Genomic DNA, 6,948 nt, shown 5'->3' with positions numbered 1-6,948 from the left:
AATGGGTCTTTCACTCCCATGGTAAGAGTTGAGGAATCTACAGATAGAGACATGGTTATTCCAACACATTATAATCCTAAAGATCCTTTAGAATATAACGAAACTGAAAAAGAAAAAGTTCCTCTGGATAGTGGCTTGTAGCTGATCTGAATAGAGTCGCTTGACAATGTAATGTACAACAACATTGTCAACTAGAGATATTATGTGAAGGAACAGAGAAAATTAGATCAAGTCAAATGATGATTCTGGTTTCTCAGTATGAGGGGTTTATGGCTAAACCAAAAGAAGGAATCACTGAAGTTTTTGAAGGGTTCAATAAATTAATAAATGACTTGCAGCTACATGATAAATATTATGAAGCTGAGGAGGTTAACTTAAAGTTCTTGATAGCTCTTCCTGACCATCTTGAACAGAAAATTTCAGCCATTAGAGAAGGAAGAGATTTAAGCAGAATAACTTTAGAAGTTCTACATGGAATCTTGAAAAGTTATAAACTTGAAATGATGCAAAGGAAGTCATTAAAAGCAGACCATGGTCATGTTGTTGACAGTTCAAGTGCTTTGATTGTTAATGACAGAGAAGAAAGTGAAGATGAGCAAGATGATCAAGTTTCAGTTAATCAAGCTATGGAACAAAAGAACAAAGGACCTCATAAGCAAGTTGTATTGGAACTGAAGGAAGATGAATATTATACCTTGGATGAACTAGATGAGATGGATCAGTCCATGGCTTACTTGGATAGAAAATTTGCAAATATTAGAGTTAAGAAGCTAAGGTTTTTCAAAGGCAAGGGACAATCTTTAAACAGTAACAATTGGAAACCAAAAGCTCAGTACAATTCAGTTAGCAAAGGTCTCTACAAAACAGGACTGTGGATAGATCAAAGTTAAGGTGCTTCAACTGTGATGAGTTGGTTCATTTTGCTACTAAATGCAGAAAGCCTAAAAAGGTGAAGAAAGACAAGGCATATCTTGAACTTGTAGCAAAGTATGAAGCTCTCTTCAAGAAGTAGTCTGGAAAAACTTATATTGTAGAAGGAAAGAGTTGGGATTACACTGATGTTGATGATGAGGATGAAGAAGTTGGAAACTATGCACTTATGGCTTTTGAGCATGGAGAAGCATCCACTTCAAAACCCAAGGTACCAACTCCAACCACTATTGATTTAAATGATAGTCAATATAAGGAGACTGTGGAAAAGATGAGTGTGGAGATGTTTCATATACACACTAGCCTAGTAGCAGCTGCTGAGGAAGTTAGAAGACTAATAAAGGCTAATGAGAAGCTTGAGAGTGAAAAGTAAAAGATGGATCTACTGCTTGTGAAGCTTGAGTCAGTCAAGCAAGAAAATAAGTACTTGAAAAACAAGTTGAAGTGTGCCAATGAGATTGAAGCTGTGTTAAGAGAGAAGATTGAAAAGAATGAAGTTAAACTGAAATCTTTCAGGAATACATCTGAGTTGGTTGGACAATACCATGAGAAGAACAAGCCATGTGCTATCATAGCTATTGGTCTTGATTATGATGCTTTGAATAACAAGAAGAAAGATATATGTGGTAAAGGAAAAGCAACAGAAAATGAAGATGTTCTAGCTATGCTGAAAAAGGTTGGTTCACCTATGTTCAAAGCATGTGAAGTAGACTTCAATGAAGAAGAGTTGATCATAAAGCAAGAAATTGCTGATGAAGACAATGAGAAGAAAAATACAGAAACAACTCCATCTTCCAAAACTAAAAAGAAGCCCATGGCCAACCAAGATTCCAAGACACCAGTCAAGGAAATGAAAACTGAAGATGCAAGAAAGAAAAAGAAGAATAAAAATGGAAAGATTGGGATTAACAAAAGCAACAATTTTACTTATGTTGCTGATGCTCCAATAAAACAATGTCAGAAATGTGGCTCTTTGAATCATCTAACTCACCTTTGTAAAAAGGGTATTAGTAAGCCAGTAGATGGAGCATGCAAGTACAATGAAGTAGATGTAAATGATCCCTACTCATTCTGTGACAAGTTTGATTGCATCCCTTGCAACTTAAAAGTGATGAAAAGTTGCCACATGCTGAGAGTAGACCTCAAAGAATTAAAAATTGGGTCTACATCAAAAAAGAAAATGCACAACAGTCAATGAATTCTATTTTATCTGAAACAACTCATTCTGATTCTGCTCACTCTGTTAACAAGAAGAAAGTACCCAACACTGTTTGGGTTGCTAATCACACTTAAACTCATTATGTGCAGGGAAAAAATAAGAAAGTCATATGGAGCATAGACAAGATGCTCAAGACATATGACATGTGATATGGCCCTGCTATAATAGTTTGAGGAAAAGGCTGGCCCATTAATAACTTTTGGAGACAACAATAAAGGTTTCACAATTGTATATGGCAATTTGATTTCTGGAAATATTATCATTGATGATGTAGCATTGGTAGCTGGTCTTAAAGTGAATCTTCTCAGTGTTAGCCAATTTCCAGATAAAGGTTTTAAGTTTTTATTCAACAAAGAAGAATGCACTTTTATCAACAAGAAAACTGGTTAAGTTTCTCTGAAAGGAGCAAGTAAAGGAAGCTTATTTGTTGCAGACCTGTACTTAGCAAATAAGGAAGGAATATGTTGCTTCTACACGAAGGCATATGTAGATCAAAGCAAGCTATGGAATAAGAAGTTGTCTCACTTGAATTTCAAGGCAATCAAAACTCTGGTCAAAATGGAGTTAGTGAGAGACATGCCTAATATAGAGTTTACTCAAGATGAAGTCTGTGATGCTTGTCAAAAAGGGAAAATGAAAAGATTAAGTCACAAGAGTAAAACTGTGAATTCTATAAGTGCAACTTTTCAATTATTCTTATGGACTTATTCAGACCAGTTAATGTCCAATCAATTTCAAGAAAAAGATATGCACTTGTAATGGTGGATGACTACTCAAGATATACATGGGTAGAATTTATGCACTCTAAAGATGAAACTCCACACATCATAATTGAACACATCAAGAAGATTGAGAAGTAGGTTGAAGATCAGAACTGTGTGAAAAGGTTGAGGAGTGAAAATGGAACATAATTCATGAATGAAACCTTAACCGAATTCTGCAAAAACAAGGGCATTCATCAAGAATTCTCAGCTGCTAGAACACCTTAGCACAATGGGGTAGTTGAGAGAAAGAATAGAACACTAGTAGAGGCTGCTAGAACAATGCTGCATGATGCAAAACTGCCAACTAGTTTTTGGGAAGAAGCTGTGAACAGTGCATGCTATACTCAAAATAGATATCTCATTAAGAAAATTCTTGGTAAGTCACCTTACTCAATCTTGTCTAAAAGAAAGCCTACTGTGAAATATCTTCATGTGTTTGGAAGCAAGTGCTATGTGTTGAAGGACAACTCTGAATATGTGGGAAAATTTGACTCTAAAGTTTTGGAGCCAATTTTTCTGGGATATTCATTGGAAACAACTGCATATAAAGTCTATGTGATTGAACATAAGAAAATTATGGAGCACAAAGATGTTACTTTTGATGATGCTAAGTGTCCAAGCTTGAAATGCCTTGATGAAGATGAAGCTAAAACCCTTATATTTGAAAATCTCAACATTGATAGTGATTCTGATGATGAAGCTGAAATCAGCATAAATCACAGGATTGAATAAGAGTCTACTGAGCAAGTGAATCATGAGAATAGAAGCTCATCTCAGACACCTGAATTTGATAGCACACACTCAGGGGGAGAAAGAGGAGAAAAATTTGGAAGTCATGCCAGTGATGAAGAAGAAGCAGAAAATAGAAGTCAACAAACTTACACAGGGATGTGGGATAGAATTCACACTAGAGAAGCAATTATTGGTGATCCAATTGCTGGAGTGAGGACTAGAAGTGCAACTGTAAACGAATGCCTTCATGCATATATTCAGTCACAAGTTGAGCAAAAAAAACTGAAGAAGCCCTTATTGATCCTGATTGGACATCTGTAATGCAAGAAGAGCTAAATCAGTTTAAAAGAAACAAAGTTTGAAAATTGGTCACTGCATCAAAGAACAGAAGTATAATTGGAACAAATTGGGTGTTCAGGAACAAGATGGTTGAAAATGGAATTGTTACCAGAAACAAAGCAAGGCTGGTTGCAAAAGGCTACTCACAGGAGGAAGGAATTGATTATGATGAAACTTTTGCTCCAGTTGCAAGACTTGAAGCAATAAGGATTTTTTGGCATTTGCTGCACATTCAAATTTCAAGGTATATCAAATGGATATGAAGAGTGCATTCCTCAATGGTGAGCTGAAAGAAGAGGTTTATGTGCAACAACCACCTGGCTTTGAAGATCCAGAATTTCCAAATTTTGTATACAAGCTCCTCAAAGCTCTCTTGTAGGATTTTATACATCACAGAAGCATGGTAAAACATTTTCTTGATATAAAATCCATATAATCGCATACAAATCGTGAATTAATCGAGGGATCGATTACTAACCTTTAATAGCGATCCAAGAATGATGAACGAAGATCCCTAGCAGCTGCTCCTCAATTGTGAAGCACTCCACCGGTATCCACCAAGAGATCAAAATAATGGAGGGAGGAAGAGGTTGAGAGAATTAGTTGCCTCCCTTTCTTTTCTTCTTTAGAATTATTGTTTTATTTGGGTTGAGGCAAATAGGGTTTATAATAGTATATTTATACGCAAAACTTCAGCTGAAAATTTTCTCATAAAATATTATTATTATTAACCCTTTAATTGATTATTCTTATTAACCAATTAACTAATAATTAAAACACCTTTTAATCATTAATCCTTTTTCTAAACACTTTAGAAAAATAATTCTCTGACTTGATTTAATTTCCAAAAATTAAATTCTTAATTAATAATATTAAGAACTTTTCTTAATTAATTTATAATTAATTAAATCTCATTTAATCAATTATTAAATTTGCTAATTAATTATTTATTTCACAAATAAATAATTACCAGCCATTATTAATTAATTTTTCCAACATTAAATCATTCTCTTTTATGGTGTGACCCCGTAGGTTCAATATTAAGCCGGCAGTAGAATTAAATAATAATAAAACTATTTTATCACTATTTATATAAATGGTCTAATTCATTAAATATGATTAATTAATAAATTAATCATATTTATTTTGCATCGTGAGGGATACTTCTCAGCATATCGCGACTATCCGGATAATACAAATTCACTGCTTAGAATACCAAGAAACTATTCAGTGAATAGTTACCGTACAATTAATTCCTTCTATCCTGCAATGTCATGATTAAATACAAGGCATGGAACTCGTGTCAATCCTATCTTATTTAATCATATGTTTTCCCATTCACTATGCTTAGTTCTAATTTATGTGTATTAGAAACTCCTTTCTAATTTCATTCACTCTGGCCAGAGATTCCTGAACTAGCATAAGTGGATCAGCATTGAACATTTTCTTCCTTTCACTGGAAGGGGTAGATCCTTTATTGATCATACACTATCTTCGTATACAAATTCCTATACCTAGTAGAGCCCTTATTATTGTCCCTGGAGACTAAGAACTAAACCAAAGTATAGTTCAGTGTACACAAGATGACTATGATGACCTTAAGTCTAAGGATACTCGTACAACTATCACTATGTGAACAACTGCTGACACATGAGTGAACTCCATCAGTTGTTCAGCTGTGTGAGTCATGTTCAATGAACTTATTCTATAATAAGCACCTTGTTAGGTCACACTTTCACTGTAGAGGGGGTGAATACAGTGTTTATCACAATCAAATCGAACTTCAAGAACTTATGTAACAGAAAACAAACTTTATTTAAACAATAAACTCTGTTACAATCTGGAACTGTTATCTCTCAGTGATGAACAAAATATCACGAGAGCTGCTAGAGTTATACTAAATAATATTCTCGATAATGATAACACATATAGTGTAAACTCTATTTCTGTGTTTATATACTACACAGTTACAAGATATTCGCTAATTGATATGGAATATAATTCTGCTTCCTAAAATATATCAATCAGATATCTTCTATTCCAAGTATTCCATTCTTCACGGAATTCCTTCTTCATGCATATCTCTTCTTATGTTTATCTTGATCTTCTTAACTTTAATCAGCTACTGTCCTTATCTGATCGTCCTTCAGCACTTAAGTTCTGATATCTATCTCCTGATAACATAAGTACTGATATCCCTTAAGTTCTGACTTCCAGTATAAGTACTGATCAGTTAAGTACTGATTTGTTCTGTTCAAATAAGATCTGAAATCTAAACATAAAACATATTAGCCATGACATTATCAAATATATCTAACAATCTCCCCCAACTTGTAAATTAACAAAATATACAAGTTTAACAGATATTTGATGATGTCAAAAACATTAAGTACAAATGCATGAGAAATAGACAAGATAACTACAACTTACAGTCCTTCAAGTTTTTACCAATTCAACTTCTGATAACAACTTCAATCTGTATAAATATCAGAATTTAAGCAGTTGTAGATCTTCGACTTGGCTTCATCATTTTCTGATCTCTCTGATGTCAGGAGTTGTTCTGAGATAATTCTTCAACAAACATTTCTCAGCATATCTGAGTTCATCAATCATTCTCCGTTTGACATCTTTAAGCTCTGCAGTATCTTCACCAGCTTGAAATATTGCAGCTCTGAGATCATTAATCTTTGCTTTTCTCAACTCCCGATCTAGTCTTATGACATAAGCTTTATTAGACTCTAGATTGAATTCAAGCCCCTTAATACCAAGATATGTTCTGATCTGTGCAGTATTAGGCTTCATATCAACAATATCACCATTGTGATTTCTGTACTTTGGAACATATCTGCTGTCAGACTTAACAGAATAAAGTCTTTTCTGTCTCTGAATCTGTTCCTTTAAGTAGTTTGCAGCAGTCTCTGTTATTCTGTCATCCACTTGAAGTAAAAACAATACATGCTCCAA

The sequence above is a fragment of the Apium graveolens genome, chromosome 7 (assembly GCF_009905375.1).
Source record: "Apium graveolens cultivar Ventura chromosome 7, ASM990537v1, whole genome shotgun sequence".
NCBI classification, from domain to species: domain Eukaryota; kingdom Viridiplantae; phylum Streptophyta; class Magnoliopsida; order Apiales; family Apiaceae; genus Apium; species Apium graveolens.
This window is presented reverse-complemented; position numbering follows the sequence as displayed.